We start from the raw sequence: 23192 nt of genomic DNA on the forward strand, positions 1-23192 counted from the left end.
CATCCTAAGGCCTAGAAGTGTCACATGTAACTTTCACCACAATCTGGCAGAAAAGTTTTTTTTTTTTTTCCTCCGTGCACTTGAAAAAGCACGTGTCCACAGTTACAGAGCTGTTGAACGGTCTGGTTGACTGATCACATGTGTGTCATTGAAAGTCTGCAGCCAGCTTCTTTCTGTGTCTTGAAATTATTTGACAATCACTGGTCTTGAATATGCCTATGACCCTAAGGGAATTTCTAGATAGCAAGTGGGAGTAAGGACTTAGCTCACACTTGCTTCTGTCGTGTGCGGAGGGAGAGAGTCTGGATGCTCACAACTCGAGCCAAGGACTGAGACACCATGTGAACTCATAGCTGGGGAAGAGGGGAGGGCTCAATATAAAGACAATCTTCAGTAACCAGTGAAGGGTACAACATAAGAGCAAGTAAAATGGAGCTGCCACATTGAGGGAGAAGCTAAGCATTTGCTTCTGAAAGTTAGCAGCATTTTACAGTGTTTATGACTTTGTGATTCCAGAAAAAATGTAAAGTCAATTTGCAAATGCTGGGCAGCGAATCACCAGTTTCCTTCTAATTCCCGTGAGTATTCCACCTGTGGGAAAAACAATGCCTAGACACAGTCACTCTGGGCTAAATGAAAAGCCCCAGAATGCTGTACTGTGTCTTCTCCAGTGAAGGCAGGCACTAACGAAGGTATTATGCCACTCACTGTTCCACTAACGACCCTAATTCTCCTCCTTAATGCCTGGAAGCAGAGTGTATACACCTACAACTGCTTTGTAGTGGAGGAATAGATGAGCTGTGGAAAAAAGCAGTTCTTTGCAAACTGTGCATGCTCTCTTCAGAGTGTGCCACAGGTAGGAGGAAGAAAAAAAAGTCAGAACTCCAGAAAGTCAGCTTTACCTGTACCTTGTATCCTGCATGGAAGCCCAATGAAGCTGGGCACAGTGAATCTGGATATGACTTACTGGACTTAGACCTCCAGTTGCAGCAAGGCTCAGTGTGGCTTGATGCACTTTGGAGCAAATAGGAATAATTTCCTAATGCAAGTGCTTATAGCTGCAGCCAAACATGTTTCCATTCTTAGCCTTCCTATAAATGTGCAGAATGAGTAGCTGTACATGAGGTTTCCCAAGATAACCTACTTAGAGCAAGTTGTTTCAGTTGTCACTACCTCTCTCTGCTTGTTAAATGAAGCAAGCCATTAATGAGATCACCAATCAGTGACCACAATGGAAGACAGAAAACCTGGAAGAGGAGGCTTATACCACAGAATGACAGTATACAGGCTAATTTAAATATATCACATATGTCTTCATTTACCTTGCATTTGGTATAATTAATGCATGGACTGTATTGTTTACATTTCAATGAAATAATGCTTGTAAAAGCACATGGAAAATGGCCTTTGCACAGAGAAACACTGCTGGAATAACAATTATTTCTAATAAAATCTGATATGAATAGAATTGAGGTTAGCCCTGCTATTATAATTGTAGTAATTATTGTTAGTATAGTTGGTGGGACTATTATGAGATTTGAGTGAGTGAGCAAAGTGGCGTAAGATGGAAGTATGACATATGCAAGATGGACATTAAAAAATACGTTTTTTAAAGATATATTTATTTTTATTGGTGAGACAGATTTACAGAGAGGAGGAGATACAGAAAGAAAGATCTTTTATCTGCTGGTTCACTCCCCAAATGACCATCATGGCCAGAGCTGACTTGATTGGAAGCCAGGAGTTTCTTCTGGGTTTCCCAGATGGGTGCAGGGTTCCAAGGTTTTTGAGTCATCTCCTAATGCTCTCCCTGGCCACAAGCAGGGAGCTGGATGGGAAGTGGAGCAGCTGGGACATGAACTGGTATTCATATGGGATCCCAGTGCATGCAAGGTGAGGATTTTAGCATATGAGCCATTACACTGGGTCCAAAACTAAAAATTTAAAACACCTATGCTATTGCTTCTTTTTAATTCTTACTTTCCATTATCCAATTTTGTAAGTATAGAGCCTCCTACTGTTCCCTCCCTTTCCTCCTTCCTTTTTCTCCCCTCCCCATCATCCCCTGAATTTTACATAACATACTCCTTCAGCTCTGGTCACAACTCCAGGTTTCTACTCTTTTATGTGTCATAATACCGTAGGTATAAACAATGGTCAAGAGTCTAGTATCTTGTTGTGAAGTATATTTAATGGTTTCATTGGAGAGCTTTAGTTCTTTGTTTCCTGTACTCTAGTCTTCATTATACCATTCATTCATGATATTACAAGTGAATACTTGTTTACCTATATATCTTTCTGTTTTCTATTGTTCATGAGAGTTGTCATGTCAGAGAGAACATGATGTTTGTCATTTTGGGATTGGCTTAGTTCACTGAGCATAATGGTCTTCAGTTGGGACCACTTTGTTGCAAATTGTAGAATTTCATTCTTTTCAATGGCTGAGAAACAGTCCAGAAAGTAGATGTTCCATAATTAGATCCTCTTTTGATGGGCACCTAGGTTTTTTCCATGTCTTTACTATTGTAAATCGTGTTGCTTTGAATATAAGGATGCAATGCTGCTTCTCATTTGTAGGCATCGCTTCTTTTGGATATATTCCCAGGAGTGGGATTGCTGGGTCATATGGTAGATGAATTTTCAGTTGCCTGAGCACTCTCCATACTGAGTTCCATAGTGGCTTCACAGATCTACAATCCCACCAGCAGTGGAGTAGGGTACCTTTTTTCCATACCAGCAGTATTAGAAGATTCTTGAATGTAGGCCATTCTTTCTGAGAAAGACCCATTCCAGTAATGAGCTGTCTAAAATCTTGGCAACCTGATGGCAATAGTCACATATATTCTTTACTCTGTCCCTCCATTCCTGTGACACGTCAGATTATCTCTTACGCATTGGTTGTTAGCCTCCATATGGTGCTGGTAGCCATTCTCTGAAACCTAGTACAGGGAGCTTGACAAGCTGCTGGGGCTTGTGTGCGGTATATGCTAACAGGAGCCCATAACATTGCAGGTATTCTATAAAGCTATGTGCAGTGGTGGCAGAACATGAAGTTGGCACCCAGTGGTCCAGCTGTAATCAGGAGCTGAATGAACCTCAGAGGCTTCTGAACAACTTGGAGCATGTTTCCCTTTGTACAAAAGTGGGGAGAATCGTATCATGTAGATGAGGTATAACAAAATGGTAAAACACAAACCAATGTGGAAGGTGACAGAGGGCATACTTCATTTCTCTACTTACTGACCCTAAGTAACCTTGCTAGCTTCTCTTAGAACACCATCCCTGATCTCCGTATTGTTCATGTCTAATGTGGAGATGACTTCCTACTCAGATTTTGAAATAACAGTGAGGTTAGGAGAGAATTTCTAAGTAGAGATCATTGTCAGATGCAGGATGTGTGGAAAGAGGCAAAATCTAAAAACCCAACAGCCAGTAAATGCATGAGGATTTTTTTTTCTATTTCAATAGTAGTTGCGGAAATATAACTTAAGATGCCATTTTATAATCGCCAAATTGACAAATTCTAAAAAGAGGGTAAGACCCACTCATGGGATTATAACGAAAGTGGTATACTGAGGTGTATCCTTGAGTATGTATGAGTGATTAACAGTCCCTTGGGAGAAGATAACTGTGTGTGTGAGAGTATGCATTTATATACATACAAATATACAAATACATACACACACTTGTGCAAACACAAATATTTTGCCATAGTAGCTATATTTCACAGTGTCAGTATCTCATTTGGGCACCAGTTTGGGTCCAGGCTGCTCCAACTCCAATCCAGCCCCCTGCTGATGTACCCTGGAAAGCAGTGGGGGATGGCCTAGACATTTGGGCCCCTGAACCCATGGGAAAGACCCAAATCAATTTCCTGGCATTGGCTCAGACAGCCCTAGTTGTTGTGACCATCTGGGGAGTGGAACAGTGCGTGGGAGAATTCTCTTACATTCATGTCTCTGCTGGAGTCCAGGTCCAGCTGAGTTTGGAACTTGAGGAGGGTGTGTGGAGTAGGTGTAAAAAGGAAGGACATGGACCACTACAATTTCAGGATAATAATGGACAATGCAAGAAAGCTGTCCTCTTTATTTATACAGAAGCAGTCACAAAGGCTGACACAGACTTTTTAGTCTTGGTCAAGTGGGTGTTTCCAAGGATAATTCTGCCGTTTGTTTCGCCTTAAATCTCTCAATAGAAGTTCTCAATAGATGGTGCATATCAATCAGTAACACATTCCTACTACAATCCTTCTACAACTTAATCTTGAGGGAAGAAACTTAATCAGTTAAGGGAAGAAATGCATCGCAAAAAAGCGGGGAACCTAAAGATCAAGGAAAAAATGGAAGAAACCCTAAAATAGATCCCTTGATTAGCACAAGGTCAATGGGGGCAGCTGAGAGCATGAATACTAAAAGGCCCTTTTGCCAAGATGTTATCAGCAACATCAACTTCCAAGCTCACATTGATAGTAAAGACCAACTTAGATAATTTTTTTAAGATTTTATTTTTACTAGAAAATCAGATAGACGGAGAGGAAGAGAGACAGTCTACATGTGATTTGTTTTGTTTTGTTTTCCATCTGATGATTCACTCCCCAAATGACTGCAATAGCCGATGCTATGCCGATCCGAAGCCAGGTCTCCCACACAGGGTGCAGGGTCCCAAAGCTTTCAGACATCCTTGACTGCTTTCCCAGGCCACAAGCAGGGAGCTGGATGAGAAGCAGAGCTGCTGGGATTAGAACTGGTGCCCATATACGATCCCGGTATGTGCAAGGCAAGTTTAGATGCTAGGTTACTGCACAGGGCCCCCACCTGACAAAATTTTTAAAACTTATTTCAAGTTCTACAGAAAGCAAGAATGTCCTACAGACTGAAGGACCCACGAACAGTCGACTGAACATGTTTTCATGTACAGGACATACATGAGGGCACGTTACAGTGAAGAGACTCACGTGGGGAGAAGAGAGGAGAGAGCAGGAATGGGCAGAGGGAGAAGCTGAGCTGTTGGGCTAAGTCAGCGCTCCCAGGCCATCCTTTATCAAGAACTCTGGGGCCTGGCTGGCTGCTAGGGCTGTCCTGCGTTGAAGTGAGATGTGCAGACCTCTGTGGGCCACCCCCATGCAGATCAGTCACAGGTGAGAGGGTCCCCGGAGGAGGTGAGGCTGAGGATGACATGAGCATGGGGGAGCGTCAAGTCCCTCACTGCGTGGGGACCCTTAGGAAACACACCTTGTTGCCCCTTCAGGATGGCCTCAGTGATCCCATGGGCCAGGAATGCTGATTGCTTTGGGCGGTTTTGTTGTACTGGGTTGAGGTGAAAGAGGCAATTCCACAGGATACTTGTGACTACGTTTCTAATGAAAGCACACAGCCCTCCGAACAGCAATTCAAACCTTCCTCCATCAGGGACTAACAGTTACTAAGTCCTTGCCACACACTGCATTGGATTCTGGGGGGCGGGGATGAAGATGAGTGAAGCTGGTGCTGTCTTCTTCCAAGGAGTTTACAGTGTTTACCCTGTAAACTCAGGGCAACTGCTGTCACAAAGGCATGAGTGTCACGAAAGGAGTGAGTCAGACAGTTTTGCAAGCTATCCTCATATTTCCCGATACACCAGAGCATGTCTGCAAACAGCAGGCAGCTGCTAATCATGAGCGAATACAAGATTAGGGGTGATTGTTTGGCACAGCGGTTAAGATGCCACGAGGGACATCCTCATCCCATATTGAGTGTCTGGGTTTGTGTCTCAGCTTCTGATGCCAGTTTCCCAGAAATGCAAACTAGGAAGACAGCAGTAGATGACTGAGGCATTGGGTCTCTGACTCCCACGTGGGAATCCCTGGGCTCCTGGCCTGATGTGGCCAAACCCTGGCTGTTGTGGGCATTTGGGTAGTCAAGAAGCAAATTGAAAATCTCTCTTGCTGTTTCTGCCTTTAAAATAAAATGAAGATGAGTAAAAATTTTAGAAAGAAAAAGATGTTTGGGTGTGTATCATGTATTTGTGTCATCACTTCTTGTGTTTAGGACAGGTTGTTTAAAATTACATAAGATTCAGTTTCCCCATATGTAAAAAGGAGATAAGTCAATAGTTTGCAAATTTGTTATTAGGATAACATAAGGTATTATGCTAGATAGTGAGAGGATTCAAAAATTAAGGATGCCTTGTAAACAATTAAAGCTGCACAAACCTCAGGAATAATTGGTGTTACATTCCTGGATTGTAGTTTATTCATCCATGAGATTTATAATGAGTTTACCCCAGATAATCAATTTCACAGAATATTGTTGGCTGACACAGCACTGTCCAATGTCTTCCAAGGAAACTCTTGGGACTAGCTGGAATGTAAAAAAGCTCTTGGCACCGTACTGCAGTAGACAAATTAATTAATGGAATAGCACAGTAAATATAACATTAGGTGGGCAAGACTTTACATTAATATTGACAACTCACAGGCAACTGAAGCAGCACATAACTTTTCCTTATCACAAATTCTGTTCCTCAGTCCTTTTCACAAGCAAGCAGGCACTCTCCTGGATGCTGTTACTTCTGTGATAAGCACCTTGACGTGGCTAGAACCCTATTAGACTTGGAAGCAGCCAGACATTTCCTTTTTGGTAAGCCTTCAGCAAAAGGGCATTCTTTCTTGCTGGGCAGATGCTACAGTTTTTCTTTTGGTCCAGGATCAAAGGAACAGGGATTGTCTACTCTCCTCCCATCTTACTCTCTAAGTTTTATCATTTCCTTAGAACCACTTGGCAGCTGGTTTTATAATCTTATCTAGTTGTAAACATTTCCCTGACTCTTGGTAGTTTCTCCAAGCAGTAGCTGATGAAGGTAAACTATTAACGGCTACCCACCTGGTCACACTCTTACATATGACCTGATCAGTTTAGAGCATCATTCACTGTTAGAAGAATCTTGATTCATAGAATGACATAACTCTTCCTAAAATATTAATATAAAATTTAATATTATAAATAATCTAAAAAACTCTTTACGTATCTGAGAAGTGTCAGGTTTTGGGTGGCCAAGATAAATCTGTCAGAATTCCAATTTTCCTGTGAAAAGTCAAATTTTTCATTGGCAACAAATACAGTAGTTAATCCGTCTTCCCTCCCATCCCCGTTCTTCCCTTCCAGGCCCCTCCGCCTCTCCCCTGCCACTCTCTCCTTCTTCTGCCACCTCCTCTTTTCCCTTTCTCTCTATGAAGCACCAAATTCACTTCATTGCTCAGGAAATGCCTCTCAAATAGTAGGTCTGAGTAATCCCATATTGTTGAGGAATTTTTAGTTGTTCCAAGGGGGGCGGAAATCCTTTCAAAATGTGGTAGGGTCAACTCGTAAGTCAAACAGTGGGCTACATGTTTTTGAGATACCACTATACTAGTAGAAATGTCTAATGCTCCAAATCGCACCATATATGATATAAACACAGAAGAAATCAAAGGTCAATATTTACTAAACTATTAACTTTAAAAATAGATTTATTACTTGGGTGCCATCTTGTGCAGTGTTATGCCATTACCTGCTATGTTGGTATCCTATATGGGTGTCAGGTTGTGTCCCTGCTATTCTACTTCAGAACCCCTGCTAAAGTCCCTGGGAAAGCAATAAAAAAAAATAGTACCAATGCTTGGGCACCAGCTACCTATATGAGAAATCCAGGAGAAGCTCTTGGTCACAGTATAACACAGCACTGGCTGTTGTGTCCAGTTGGAGAGTGAACTAGCAGTTGCAGAGTGAACTTGCTGTATGTCTCTCTTCACTTCTCTCTTTCTCTCTGCAACTCTGCCTTTCAAGCAAACAACTCTTTTGTTTGAAAAAATTAGAGAAAGAAAAGGAGAGATTAGAAGAGAGGAGAGGGAGGGAGAGAGACAGTGAGAGAGAGAAATGCTTCCATCAACCAGATCATTCACCAAGCGACCACAATGGTCTGATCCAGGAACCTAGAACTCCATCTTGCTTTCCTGCATGAGTGGCAAGTAGTTGGGTCATCCATCAGTGTTTTTACAGATGCATTAGCAAAAAGCTAGATCAAAAGTAGTGCAGCTAGGGCTCTAATGGGTGCGCCACAGAACCCCAATACTCTGTCTAAAGCACTAACTTTTACTGCATGGTCAAAGATGTTGTTGTGAGATAGTATTATTGATGTAAGTGTCTGGCAACAGAGTGTGTAATGATATGTACTGCAGTGTGGCGCCTCTGGCTCTGTTTCAGTTGGTGTTACTGTGCAGCAGTCTTAGCCACCATTGCTTTTAGGTCATTAGCAAAAATGACAGCATGCTGTACAGGACAAATAACACTTTAGCATTATTAAGGAAATTTTGTTTTGACTGTGTGGATGCCCTGAAAGGGCCCAGGGATTCTCCTGACACTCATCTACCACTGTGATTCCAAGTTCTTTTTGTTGCCCATTTCAGCGTGGGGACAGATGATGATTCAAGACCTGAAGGGAAGAAGCCTGCAGTGGGCTTCTGAGGAAGACAAGCTGTAAGCATCTGCTTCCTGTCTAGGTTAGGCATTGTCTTAGTTGGATGTACGTTTTTGGAGAACCAGAGCTCTCTGGTGACCATTAAAGAAAGCAAGCACACAATGGAGTAAATACAGAAAAAAAAAATAAAGAAAATACTCTGAGTTCTTGGGCAAATTGTCAAGTCCCTGATCAAGGCATCCCTGGGACTCCTGAAAATGTTCTGAGTCTGCTATTGAAAGATAATACATAATTTGACTTCTTTTGCATATGAACTGTAAGATCATGGAGATGAAAGGACGGAGGAGGGTATTGATGAAGAACAAGGGTTCAGATTATGGATATGGGCAGATTTGCCAGACAGTGTGAATCTGGTGAGCTATCTAAGAGCTTGCCTCTGGGCATTAAGGATCATTGTTTAATCACTTACTTAACGAATCATGTCAGTGAAGATTGGGGCCATATTCCCTATCACGTCTACAAGTGGGATGTAGTAAAGAGACAACACATTACTAAAGCAGGGATAGTCGTCGACGATTGTTCCCATTTAGGAAGGAAATTCATAGTCACTAGTCTATATCCATTGTGAAATTCTGCATATTTTCACCCAAGGATCATTGTCTGGAGCAGCCTGTGAATTACAGTTACTTGTAGATCTAGGAAGAACAGAGATGGATGAAAATGTCTTCAGAACTCTCTGCCACAATTACGAAAATTCACAGCGAAATTCTGACCAAAATCACAGCACTTAAATCACATGTCAATTGCATATAGATGATATCAAGAAAACTTCACTTTTGACTCTCCGGAATGTAAAGTTTTGGATAGATTTATCAAAGTTAAGCTCCTCTCTCCTTTTTTAGGCCTTTTGGGGGCTAAAAGATGTGCTTGGCGTTCTGGATACCTCGGTCAAGGAGAGGGCACCAGGGAATGTTGGAGAGATGGCGTGTGAATTCATTGGCTTCAGCAGTCTCTCTGGGGTTAGTGCCAGGAAGAGGGCACTAACTAAATCATCCACATCTCCCCTAAGTTTCTCTTTGAATAACCATGAAGTTTGGTCTGCAATGACCCGCATCCTCAGAGTGGTGCCACTGAGATATGTTAGATACTTACAAGGAAAGTATGCTTTAGGCTGCATAAATAAGAACACAGCTAGATTCTATTATTTTATGTAAGACTTTGATAGTTACATAATTTTCTAAGCAATATATATGTATATATATTGCTATATTTATATAGTGTCACTGTATGCCCATATCCTGTAATAGAGTTCCTAGGTTCACTCTGCATCCTGAGACCAGACATGGAGGCAGTAGGGAATAGTTCCCATGCTGTCCCTGCCATCCACTTGGCCATCTGTGTGGGAACCAGGGTGGGATCTCAGCTCTTCGTTTCCCCCTGGCTCAGCTCGAGCTGTTGTGAGCTTCTGTGGTGTGAACCAGCAAGCGGGACCTATCTAACTCTCCCTGTTATTTTTCTGTTTTTCTCTGCCTTTCAAAAAAATAAATGATCATTTTTACAAAAGAAAAAAAGTGTAAATTAAAAGTAAAACACCAGGAAGTCAGTGGCTTTAGGTATGGTTACCTTTCCAATGAAGTCCTTGGATTCCCTTCTCTCTCATATTTATTACAGATAATATTTCAATGCAAACTTTCCTTCTGTAGCATGAGGTAGTGTCACAAAAATTGCACAAAAGGGAACTAAAAAGTTCATTTTGGTTCAGAAAAATAAACTACTAGCATACAAGAGGCCTTCCCAAAGTATTAAGAATGCATATTGCCTAAAAAAGTTAGGATTTTTATTTTTTCTCTTATGATTTATTTGTTTTTGAATGGCAGAGTTGGAGGGACACACACACACACTCTTCCATCCACTAGTTCACTCCCTTAATGCCTGCAATGGGCAGGATTTCCCATGTGGGTGGCAGAATCCTAACCACTTGGACCAGGATCTGCCGTTTTCCCAGGGAGCTGGATTGGAAGTGGAGCCAGTTGGATTAGAACTGGTGCTTATATGAGATGCCAGCTTTGCAAGCAGTGGTTTAACCCACAGAATCACAATGCAGGCCCCGTTTTTCAAATTTTCTTTCGTCAAAATATGCTTTTAATTTAATTCCACTTTTCCAGAGGCTTTTTTCAAATACCTTTCTGTATGGCTTAAGCTGCAGTAAGCATGATAGTCTCTCAGGATAAAATCCTGAAGCAAGAAGGAAGATGGGGCAGCCAAGACCCATCTCTTCTACTTAAATCTTTCTTCAGGGAGGAAAACCACCTGCAGAAGTAGCCAGCTGTCCTCATGCTTCAGTGGCCAGAATGGAGTCATCGGGCTGGCCTGAGATGAAACTATGAAATCAAAGCAAAGCACTGTGATTCTTCTAGGTGCTTCAAAGAACAAAGGAAGGTATGTCTGAGGAGGAAGCAGAAATGGCTGCTTGCAGCCAATGGGTGATGCCTGCCACCACCCTTTCCCATCTCAAATTCGCCATGTAGGCACCCACAGTGAGGGTAAGAAGTCCATATCTGTGCTTCCTTAAGCCACCTGCTTCTATTGCGCTATCTTGACAACTGTATAACTGACTTCAAATGCAAAATAATTATAGAAAGCCCATTTAGGTTAGTTCATCAATCTGATCTTCAGAGAAGTCACAGGCCAAGAAAGTGAAAGCTTGATAGGGCACCAGCAATCTTCTGGCTCCACATTCCCATCTATCGCTGAGTAATTGCGGCTGGGGGACTCTCCTGAGATACACTCTGAATTATGTAGTTTTTTTCCCTCTTTATCTCCATATACTCTTAATTTCCACTATTTTCCTATTCGTATGGCTAAAAGTGCGGCAGAGATAAATATTTTTAGAAAAAAAAAATCAAGAAAAGGAAATATTTTAGTTGGAAGATAGAGAGGATAGTTTGAAAGTTTTCTCTCTTAAAAACAAGTTGTCCCTTGACCTTTGGGCTGTGAGCTTTGGCCATGTGTTTGGAGACTGGGAAGGTCTCTTGCAGTGAGGGTGTGTTGGAATCTGGAAAGCTCCCAGAGGTCAGTGTGGGGGTGCATGACTTGGGTTAGGAGCTGGCTGACTGCAGGCTCACCCCCAGACTCCAAACTTAAAGGCGGGGAATAAAGGCTACCTTTCATATTGAGGTGGATCAGTGAATCTCACCTCACACGCTGCCTTTGAGAAGTTACGAATAACGCCCTCCACAAGATTTCTGAGAAGGATTCTTGGCAATAATACAAGGCCTTTTTTTTTTTTTCTGGAAAGAACTGGCCAAGTTGGAAATCAGTTCAGTTCTCCCCTACATTGCTGGTGGCAGTAGAATTGATACAAACTCTTTTGAAACTAGTTTTCTGTTATCTAACCAAGCAACTGTGGATAATCTAGCCAAGCCCAGAGAAACAAAAGTGATCATAGCAGGATTGTTTGTCATAGTCCAAGTTAGAGATTACTTAAATTCCCATCAATGGACACAAGCACTATGGTTAATTTATATGATGGGATAGTGCCTAATGGTCATAAATTAACTACAAATTCATGCATCAGCTGAAAGATTTTCAGGGACTTTAACATCTTACAAAAAGTACAGAACACGTTTCTGTTGTATAAAGAATGAAAACAGATAAGGCAAAACTAAACTGTTAAAACTGTCTTATTTTGCTGCTGTAACACAATACCTTCTACTGTACACTTAAGTAACAGGAACTACTGAGATTCCAAGTATCTGGAATCCTATTATCTAGTTGTCAGTAGATTTAGTGTCTCATATTCTGGGCCATTCAGATAAGGCTTATTTTCTGCTTCTAACCTGGCCGGTTTGGATCTGCCCACTGGGGCAGAAGATCTGGGATTTCTCAAGCAGTTGTTCTAAAAGGGGACCAATCCACTCATCAGAACAAAAGCTCCAGTGATGTAATCATCTCCTGTAGGCCTCACCTGGTTTTTTTGTTTGTTTTAATTATTTATTTTTATTGGAAAAGCGGATATACAGAGAGAAGGAGAGACAGAGAGGAAGATCTTCCATCTGATGGTTCACTCTCCAAGCGGCCACAACGGCTGGAGCTGAGCCAATCTGAAGCCAGGAGCCTCTTCTGGGTCTCCCACACGGGTGCAGGGTTCCAAGGCTTTCAGCCATCCTTGACTGCTTTCCCAGGCCACAGGCAGGGAGCTGGATGGGAAGCAGGGCACCCGGAATTAGAACCGGTGGTCTTATGGGATCCCAGCACTAGCAAGGTGAGGACTTTAACCACTATACTGCTGCGCCAGGCCCCCACGCCTCACCTGTTGATACCAGCCTTGGACTTTCAGTTTCAGCGGAGGGATACACGCTCAGACCATAGAATGGATGTTCATGTGCAAAGAGAAGGAAGGAAACGATCAGAGCCACCAGTGCTGTGGTTTTCTCTGAGCACAATGAAACATGCACCTGATCAGAGGAGCTTCTCGAGCACATTCAGGTCTTAACTTGTATGGAGAGTTTGCTTACATGAAATGCTGGGTACTCTATAGATCATTCTCAAATGGGATAGGTTTCAAAATTTTCAAGGAAGAAAAAATAGTGATTGTTAATAGTATTGGCATAAATATGAGAACTGGCAGTACATGTTTCATCTAGAGACTAACAGGCTAACGTGGACCTTTCTAGCTCTTCAAAGGACAATCTTGGGGAAGAACACACATTTAAGGATAAACTTAGTGTGTCTTGAGGATTCTTGCTCCATTAGAAGATCCAAGCATGGTGACAAACAACCCTGAACACACCAGGGCCAAAGGGGCGAAGATCCTCCCTTAACTGTGGAGGAGGAGTGACGGTTCACAGGTTTGAATGACGTCTGTCTAGTGTTTAGAGTGGGCTGGTGCTTCCTTCACAGACACTGTTACAGATACATTATAGAAATTATTCTTTCCATTTACACTTGCTGAAGTAGCATGTTTATGTTGGATTTTCAACTAGGGTTCCCCTGAATAATTAATCAGAGCTTGCCAGCAATTCAATTCAGGTTGGAAGGGTGCCCAGTTTCTTTTCTCCTGCACCTTTCCACAGGGAAAGTAAATTTAAGCAATCCCCTTCCCTGATTGGTCAGAACTGTGCAGGTTCTATACCCCACCTTGTTTGCTGCTTCCATTCCTTCCCAGTGACCACAGAATCCTTCTCCAACAGGCTTGAGGTGGATCTATACCCTTCAGCGACACAGGCTCAGGGAAGAAAAAAAAATGTTGCATAATTCAGAGGCTGCAAAATAGCTAAATTAAAAATCTCTTTGAAAACCTAAGACTTTTCTAATGCATGCCTTTTCCAGTGGATAATACATCCTTAAAACAGCCATTTTGATTTGTTTTACAAGCATTATAGGAGCTTTTAATATTGATATTTAGATTAGAGGCAGTATACTGTTACTAAGAAGGGGACAAGACTTGATACAGGTGATTTATGGGTCAGAGGTCTGCTAAGTTTCCTAAGCCTTTCAGAAAGACTGTTTTGAACTTGCAATAGTGTAGGTAATACTTGATAGAGCATTTTACAACATCTGCATAAGAAAGGCTGAATTGTGGGTCCTGAAAATTTCATGAAACTCTTTGTCCAACACTGAACTAATTTGAGTGCTAAAATACTCCCTCAACAAAGGCCAAGTGATTCTCGGTACAAAGTCATTGTTACAATGGAAGAAAGAGTGTAAAGCCTAAAGAGTTGAAATGGGAGCTATGGGCACATTTAAATATGACTTTGTTCTCTTGTACTCATGGAATTGCTGAGCTGGCGGACACCTGTTCCAGATGTGCAGGGACTCATGAGAGGATCTAGACTTCACACTGCCTGGCAGAGTCAGGCTCAGAGAATGAAGCCAGAAGATGAATTTTTAACAAGATTGTGAAGTTCTCAGGCTCAACTGCTGTAATTTGTCTGTCTCACTCCTTGTTTTCAGGTGACACCATTGGCAGCCAGTGATGTCATTCAAAGCAGTGAACATGGAGGCACACGCTGAGTAAACTCTACCTCTAGCCCTTTGAAAGCTCATGGCTTAGCTGAAGACTAACATGCTAAGTGCATTCTAACAGTGCTTTCCAGCAGATTGACCAAAACACCAGGGGCAAACCAATACCTCTGCAGTGTGAGCAAGAAGAGGAAGGGGACATAAAGTGGGTACAAACTTTTCTCAGAGGAGGTGGCTTCAGGGTAATTGTTCCAAGGTGGTGCCATGTATTCTCAACATTTACAGCTTGTTAGGTCCTGGCATGGTGGCCTAGTGGCTAACGTCCTCACCTGGCACGCACTAGGATCCCATAAGGGCGCCAGCTCATGTCCCAGCTGCTCCACTTCCCTTCTGGTTTTCTGTTTGTGGTCAGGGAAAGCAGCTGAGGACCCTGCAACCACATAGGAGACCTAGAAGAAGCTCTTGACTCCTGGCTTTGGCTTGGCTGGCTGTTGTGCTACTTGGGGAGTGAATCAGTAGGTGGAAGACCTTTCTCTGTCCTCTGTAAATCTGACTTTCTAGTAGATGTTAAAAAAAATCTTCAAGAAAGGATTTATACCTTGCGAATTGCAGTATGTTTCCATTTTTGTAACTGATAGAGTAGTGATTCTAGAATATAAAGTTCATTTATGTAATTGTTTTTAATAGTAGTAATGATAAAATTGGTCAGTATGCAGAATGACTGATTATTAAGTGCTCTATCTCATTTATTCTTTTTTTTTTTTCAAGATTTACTTATTTATTGGAAAGTCAGATATACAGAGAGGAGGAGAGACAGAGAGGAAGATCTTCCGTCTGATGATTCACTCCCCAAGTGACTGCAACAGCTGGTGCTATGCCGATCCGAAGCCAGGATCCAGGAAGCCTCTTCCGGGTCTCCCACATGGGCGCAGGTCCCAAAGGTTTGGGCCGTCCTCCACTGCTTTCCCAGGCCACAAGCAGGGAGCTGGATGGGAAGCAGGGCCACCAGGATTAGAACCGGCGCCCATATGGGATCCCGGCGAATTCAAGGCTAGGACTTTAGCTGCTAGGCCACGCTGCTAGGCCCTATCTCATTTATTCTTAATAATCACCTGAAATCTGGTATTACTGTCCCGGTTTTACAGGTGAGGCTACATCGCTGTAGCCAAATGACTTGTTTAGGATCATCTGGCTAGTCCATTGCAGAGGTGAGATTGAAGTATTTTCCACTTATCCCACATCATAAGCCAAACTTAGACGATGATGCTTGGGGAAGGAAAGCAAGAGAGAGAGTGAGTGTCTGTGTGATTTATTTCTTAAACAGAGTGAGTGAGAAAAAAATATTGATCTTCCATCATTTGGTTCACTTGCTAAATGGCTGAAATATGCAGGGCTAGGCCAGACAGTCCTGAAAGCTAGGGCCCAACATCACTGTGTATCAAAAGCGATCTATTTGCAGACCTCTCTCTTTTTTAAAGGATTTATTTATTTTTATTTTTATTGGAAAGTCAGATATACAGAGAGGAGGAAAGAGAGAAAGACCTTCCGTCCGATGATTCACTCCCCAAGTGACCACAATAGCTGGTGCTGCGCTGATCTAAAGCCAGGATCCCGGAACTTTCTCCAAGTCTCCCACACAGGTGTAGGGTTCCAAGGCTTTGGGCTGTCCTCGACTGCTTTCCCAGGCCACAAGCAGGGAGCTGGATGGGAAATGGAGCTGCCAGGATTAGAACCTGTGTCCACAGGGGATCCTGGCGCATAAAGGGTGAGGACTTTAGCCACTAGGCCACCACTCTGGGCCCGAGTCCTCTCTTCTTTATTGGTAGGTTACTTTCTCCTCCCTTTGTCTCCCTCTGGTCTTCATTCTATCTGTCCTGGTCAAAAATTCCCTCTTCCTACTGGGATACAAGAGATGCTGAATTAGAGCCCACTCGGATGACTTAATTTTAACTTAATTATCTCTTTAGATATTTTATCTCTAAATAGTCACATTTTGAGGTAATTCAAAATTTGGGAAATGAGGATGCGGTTAGAACTCCTAAATTTGGACAGGGCACAATTTGGCCTCTTTATCTTCTCCCTTTTGGTATAAAGAAAGCTGGGTATCCCAGAGAGGGTGAGAATTTCAGAACCAAGTTTTCTGGAATAATCCCTTTTTGTCAGAGTTAGGATCTCACAAACCCCCAGTGGTTGCGCCTCTTGAGCGTGTGGGGTCAGAACTTCAGTACCTCCGACTCCCGCTTACGGTACATGCTTTCAGAATTCCTACACCTGCCAATGAGAAGCAGGGAGAAGGCGCTCCTGGGGTCACTGTGGATGCATAAAGAGATTCCAGGCTATATTCTGTGCTAGCGTTTTGCATTTGAATTCTGTTTCAGTAGGCTCTGTGTTGTGGTAGGTTGGGCAGACTTGTTTCCTGTCACCTTGCCAGTGGAGACAATAAGCTTTCTGGAGGTATTAAATATTTGTTGAAAGGTCACCGGACACCAGACAGCTGGACAAAAATTATTTCTCCCTGATCTTCACCAGAACTTCAAAGTGTGACCTTCATACTTGATAGAGGAGCAGAGGACATAAGAGGTGAGACAGGAAGTAGAGTGGGGAAACTATACAAATGTTACTGTATTTTAAACAAAACTAAAACCAGGAAACAGATGATTTTTGAACAAAACTAACTTTGTCTCATCATAATTGTAACCTTTCTGTAAGATTAGGAATTATGGTGTAAATTAAATTTAGTAATCTGCCAATGAAATTATTGTTTCATTTCTAGAAATGCATTGTAGTGCTTCATCTCTTTAAGGACTTTTGAAGCAAAAGACTTTAGGAAAGTCAAGTTACAAATGATAACATCCCAAAGCTTCATTTGTTGCTTCTCACAACAATGTTTACTAGTAGAGGGATGTTTATTCATTTGGCCACCAATCAATAGATACATGCCCCGGGATTACGTCATGTAAGGCATTGAGCAATGCATGTTCTTGGGGATCTTTCGCAGGTAAGTATTCCGGAGCTGCCAGAATATTTGAATCTCTGGAGGGGAGCTTTATGCACAAAGAAAAAGCATCACATTGTTAGGGTTTTGCTCAGGCTGTAAAGAAATGCTAGTATGAGAATGGTATCAACTCATTTTTTTTTTCATTCTGCTATAGCCCTGTAAAGGTTTTGAAAGAATATATGGGTCCAATAAGACCACTCCAATCATGCACTTCTTCCTCTTGGTCTAAACACCAGTGCCTTCATCCCCGGCATATTTTTGTTAAGTTCAGAGAAAGTGAGCAAGTTAGGAAATCCTTTACCAAAAGCACTCCCAAACACTAATGTAAGGGTGATTTCTTCTCTGAATGGGTCACTCTGCTCCCCTCTCCACAGACTCAAGATTCCAGCTGGTCGCACTCACTAGCACAGCCTGGCTGCCTAGACGGCCATCTTGGCCTCTCCTGTCATGTTCTGGAAGAGCACTCTGGGAGCCAGCTTGATCTGACTGGAGCCAGAAAGGATCCATCCAGTGCCATGGGATGGCTGTCACTGTTCAGCCTGAGAGGCTGTGACTGAGGTATCAAGTTCAAATAATCATAAAACATTCTTTCAGCAGTTTCTTGTTATACTCTAAATATATCGTTCATGAAAATGTATGGTCTTAAAGAACACCAGAGCTGCTAGAAGTGCCAGTTTGGGGAAGAAAATTGAATCTTACACAGAACCTCTTCATATTTTGTTCTTGAATTTCAGATTGAAGTATAATGAATGGATATACATATAGGACAGTCTTCAAAATATTCCTGGAAAACACATATGACAGGTATGCATGGATCTCAAAAATTATACCCCTAATAAACTTAACTTTTACTTTTCCTCACACCTTTGGAAGTACTCTCATATTACTATATGACAAATAACATGAGTCATCAAGAAAAATTACTACTTAAAACAATTGATGCAACTATTTCATGAAACAGAACTATCTAAATGGGTTCATACCCCATTTTCTTTGATGTTTATTTGCTGTATTCACCAAAACAATATTTTATCAATGAGATGATTTCTGTTTCTTTATGAGAGCTAGTTTACCATTACTTTTAGCTAATTCTCGCATGCTTCTTTGTGAGGATTAAACAATAACTTGTTCAAACAAATATTTCTGAAGGCTTGGTTTTGGAAACTAGAGACTCAGCAGTGAACAGAACAAAGATCCCTGCCTTCCTAGTGCTTCAGGGCAATTTGTAGTTTATTAGAGGATACATACAATCAGGAAACACAGCAGGCTTGGAGACGGACAGGGTGAGGTGTAACTTCAACAGGACAAGTTTGGAGGATGCAAGGCACTGAGCATCCAGCTTGTCTCAGCAAACTGCTACCAGTCAGAGGCAGGTGCAGGCACAAAGGCTTTGAGATGCTACTTTGCTGGCAAATTCAGGATCCAGTGGAGCCAGGGTGGTCAAATAGAGTGAGGGAGGATAATGGGAGATGCTGAAGAGAAGGCGGTCCATCTGGTGGCTTGAGAACCATCAGCAGGAATGCTATGTTTCCTCTGAGGGAAAACGGAAGCCTCCCAAACTTGGGGAGGAGCAGAGCAAGACTCCGGCTCATGTGATGTCAGCCACAACTGGAGGATGCAGACTTCATGGACACTGCCTGACACACAGCAGTTGCGTTTCAGATGACAAAGCGCAGACAGGATGTGTGCCTGTTCTTGTAGAAACAGCAAAACTAAGTGCTGAATGGAGATCCCTGCTCCAGCGTGCCTCCGGAAGAATCGGGAGGAGAGAAAGGCAGTGGGATGCCAGTCACTTTACCTGGTTTCCCCTTGTCCTACAGCTGTCGGTAGCTTACTGTTTTAGGAACTCTGGTAGTATGCTCACTTTGGCTAAATAAAGAACATCTGAAAATGAGTGTGAGTTTGCATGAGAACTTGGGTGTTGACTCATCCTCACCAAGCTACAACTGTACTGTGACTGGCCACTTTTCAATAGCTCGAGTTTGCTGTTTTTCCCAATTCAGGGTTTTGGCACACTTATTTTTTTTTTTTCCTTGAAATGCTTTCCCTGCCACTTCTCTTACCACTTTTAATAATTACTCTTCATGCTTCAAACATCTACTGGGAAGGTATCTGCTAAGGTCTAAGAGTCAGTTCACTTTATTTATTTATTTATTTGCATTGTTCCTCCTCTGTATAGACATTGTAATTTGCAAAAACATGTTTGTGGGTTTTGTTAGCATTTCCAATTAATAATTATTAGTTTCTATCCTAATGCTGTGGTGACAATGTGCACCGCAGAAAATCAGGTGTAAAAACGTTCATTCCTAATGCTACAAGGTTGGGAGTCGCTTCCGTCATGAGGCTGCACTTACAGGAGTGGATTCGGGTCACTCTCTTAGGAGTAGCTTAGTTCTCATGGGAGTAGCTTCTTTCTAAAACTAAATTTTTTCTCATTAGCTCTTGTATCCTCATGCTATGTGATACCCTCTACCAAGTTATGGCACAGCACAAAGGTTCTTAGCAGATGCTCTCAGTTTATCTTGATCTTCCCTGCCTCTAAAATTATGAGTCAAATAAACTTTTTTTCCTTCTAAATAGTTTTTTTTTTTTCTGTTGTAGCAGCAGAAACCGGACTAAGACACATTTGGCCCACAAGAATAGAATCAATAGGTTTTATTATTGATGCTTTTTTACAGAGTACCTAGCATAGCACAGGAATTATGTAAATATTAGATGATAAAAGAACAAATGAATGAATAAATCAATGCAAGGGAACAGTTTAGAAGGTAGGAAAAAAATCAGGATTTGTTTTACTTTTTTTTATTGCTATGCTCTGTTCTACTTACAGGAAAAAAATTCCAAGACCAGATGGCATTTCAGAGTCGAGCACAAGCTAAGTACTGTCTAGAGTCTTGTAAACTTGTCATCTACATTTCTGAGGACAACGCACTCTGCTAAATGCACTTCTCCTTGGTTGTCAGTTGAGTGGGTTTGTGTTTATCATACTTACTAACGCATAAGAATTTTATAATTCTGTGTTTCTCCCCAGGACTGAACTTTGGGAACCTCAAGAGGCAATAACCTGAGTCAAGGATGAATGAAACATGCAACAAAGTAGGAGGTCAGCAAATGTTTGCAGAAAAAACTATTTGTGTTGCAATGATTCCTGAGTTAAACTTGTCTACATATACCAGTTTTAAATCTTTCCTGGATAGTCATTTGATTTTTCTTGAATTGATTATGTATTAATCCTAGGCTAAGGCATATTTATTTGGGTCCTGTAGGAGAAAGAAATGACAAAAATGGCATTAGTTTGATGTGGACTGCAGTGTACTAATGTTGCTCTGTGTTCCTGCCTTGCACAGACAAGCATGCTGCACCTCCTGCTATGGTCTGCAGGGAAGAGAAAGCCTTGTCCCTTCCTTGGCCCCCTTGTGTAGCAAGGGGCAGTGCCTCTCTAGGCAGGAAGCCACTTAGGAATTAGCACCTCCACGAGTTCCATGAGCTCATTGTTCATAGTTTTCTAGTAACCCACCTGACTGCTCAGGTCTTGGATAAAGCAGATACATCCCAGAAAAGGGGGCATTTACGTTGGCAATTGGGAAGAAAAAATTATACACAGGAATACACAGTGACTTCAAGTTCATCAGACCTACTTGTTTGTACCACATGGAAATGATTCTTTTTTCTTTTTGGCTTTCTTAGGGTAGAGAGAGCTGGTCACCGAGGGAATGTTAGTGGTGATTCTTGGATTGAGACTGGGTTGTTGCTGAGTCTAATTTTTTTCATTACATGGCTTCTTCTAAAAAGCAGACGCCTGGATGTAACAAATTGGTCTTAAAATTATCCAATGAGCAAGGAGACATCTACTGAGATGTCTCTTTGTTCTATTCTATAACATACCAACTTCTTGATCCTGCAAATCGCAGTAATGCAGGCGTCTAAGTGGTGCCCAAATGTTGTTACTCTCTTAGAAATCAAGAATTAATTTACATAACAAGGCATGATTTGATAAACTAGAAATCAGAGTGTCTAATTAGCAGGATTATGGTAACTAGTTTAAAATTACCCGTGACCCAAAATATGGGGTGAACCGAAAAATATACAGCGGTGTCAATTAATATGATCTTGTGTCATTCCTTCCAACCGGGGTTGTAAATTCTTGCTTCTGCTTAGCAGAAGAAATTCTTCTATTCTCCTATCTCACCCTCCCGCATCTCCACTGAGTTTAGCTGAATATAAATTGAACCGTAAGAGCTGTACCTATCACAGATATCTTACACTTCAATGCTAACAGCAGATTAAGGATTAGGTATTATAAATATTCACTTCAAAAATGAAATACTGAATCCCAGAGATGTTTCTTATTAACAAGTGAAGAATAAACTGAAGCCCAGGTCTGCCCATAATGGAGAGAGATGTGTGGGTGGAAAGAGTAAACAGTGGTATACGTTTAAGGAGATCACAGCTTATTAGGCAGATTTGATTGTGACACAAAGCAATGAAAACTGGAAATATTCCTTTGGGGCATAATTTGTATTTGTGGCTGTAATAGTTCAAGATCCATTTAATGGAGTAGTATTCAGAAAGCATAGCCAACTTCTTCTGAACTTCCTATACATTATATAATATACTCTTAACGATTATGCTCTATCAAAGCACATTTAGGAATATTTTCAATACAACAATCACTTAGTCTGGTATAAATCAATGAGATTGTCCATGCATAATTAATTTGTAGCCTGTCATTTTCTGATGGCTTTGTCCGTACTGAAAATAAAATTGGTAGATCACAATTTTCACCCATATATTGTCAACATTCTTCTATTCAAACTAGCCAATAATAATGCTATGGAGAATGTGTAATTTCAATCATACTTCTCTTGGGTGAGGGATCTGTACGCAAGTCTGAAGGTTTGAATCACAAAGGCAGGTACTGTTTTTCCCAGGATGTTCCACTGACGACCTTCATTGTATCATTTACAGATACGAATTCTGAATCCAGATTGTAGACATCTTACAGCTTTGCTTTCCCTGTTAGAGAACAGGTGTCGGAAACAAACTCAATGCATGACTTCTTTAACGGTAAGGGGAGCCTTGCTGTGGGAACTAGGTACAGACTATGTGATGAAATTCTGAAAAGCCTGCCTAGCTTGCTTTTCAGTTAGCATTATTGTGGTAAGAATATTCATCCGAATCCATCAGACTACTGAATATTGACAATTTGTAAACTAAAGCTTCTTAATTCTTAAACTTTTCCAGCAAGGGCTGTTTTTATTTTTTTTTTTTAAGTGCTTCTTTGGAACAACAATCATTTATTAATCCCAAATAATAGTAATTTATGAAGAATAAGAAACCTGGCTGAATTATTAGTTCTGAAATTGCTGTTAGTGGCTTAACTTATGGAAGAGACCAGAACACAAATTTTACTGCAAGTTTATAAAATCTTTATTGGGCATTAATATTAGAAATACAAAAAGAAACAAAAAGTTGCACCTTCTCCAAAAGGGAAGTTAGCATAATGTAAAAGATGAAGGAGATACTTGCGGGGCCAGTGGAAGATAGTAGAGATCCAAAATTACATTCCAAATATACAAACTATATTTCCCAAATTCCCTTTGAGGCATTGCCCCACTTAAAACATGAGTGCCAAAACTTGGGTTAAGAAACATCTCTGAATAACAAATTATTATTGCTATGTATGTTTATAGGGTTTAGTGTGGCATTTCAGTACATGTAGATAATCTGAAGTGATCAAAATGGAAGAATTAATTTTGCTCTCTTTGTTAGTGATTTATAATTCCTGCTGTGGGGC

The 23192-nt window shown here is 41.4% G+C and overlaps 1 long non-coding RNA gene across 1 annotated transcript; it reads left to right on the forward strand.

The window, feature by feature from the left end:
• Positions 1-17896: 17896 nt before the first annotated feature.
• Positions 17897-22475, forward strand: LOC121149861. Its single transcript, XR_005882861.1, has 4 exons — positions 17897-17953; positions 18130-18199; positions 20427-20498; positions 22364-22475. It is a non-coding gene; the product is annotated as an uncharacterized LOC121149861 (long non-coding RNA).
• Positions 22476-23192: the final 717 nt, after the last annotated feature.

This window comes from Ochotona curzoniae, unplaced genomic scaffold, assembly GCF_017591425.1.
Source record: "Ochotona curzoniae isolate NIBS_2020 unplaced genomic scaffold, NIBS_Ocur_1.0 scaffold_4763, whole genome shotgun sequence".
Lineage (NCBI taxonomy): Eukaryota > Metazoa > Chordata > Mammalia > Lagomorpha > Ochotonidae > Ochotona > Ochotona curzoniae.